This window comes from Penaeus monodon, chromosome 23, assembly GCF_015228065.2.
Source record: "Penaeus monodon isolate SGIC_2016 chromosome 23, NSTDA_Pmon_1, whole genome shotgun sequence".
Taxonomy (NCBI): Eukaryota; Metazoa; Arthropoda; class Malacostraca; order Decapoda; family Penaeidae; genus Penaeus; species Penaeus monodon.
Window position 1 is genome coordinate 7111776 of NC_051408.1, and position 370 is coordinate 7112145.

A 370-nucleotide genomic window follows, 5' to 3' on the forward strand; every position below is an offset into this window, starting at 1 on the left:
TTGGCGTCTACGTGCCAGCCAAGTTCGGAACTTCCTGCACGAAGGACGACCTCTTGGAGATCGTGCTGAGAGGCCCCAAGCGGAGGCACGCGTGGAAGGGGCCGGCGGTGGCCAGTCTCAGCGCCGAGGACGTGTTCCGGGGAGGCAAGACCGTACTCTTGTGCAAGGGAAAGGTCGTGGCCGAGATCACATACTACCTAATCGAACAGGGAGGTAACTGAGGCTACCGCCGAGCTGAGACACAGGCCGACCACCAGGCAGACGAAGACGCTGCCAAGCCCGGAGTGAAGAGGTAGCGTTTCGTGCTCAAAATTCGTTCCTTCTTCAAACCCGTTGTACGCTTACTGAACCGCTTTTGATTACACGCAAA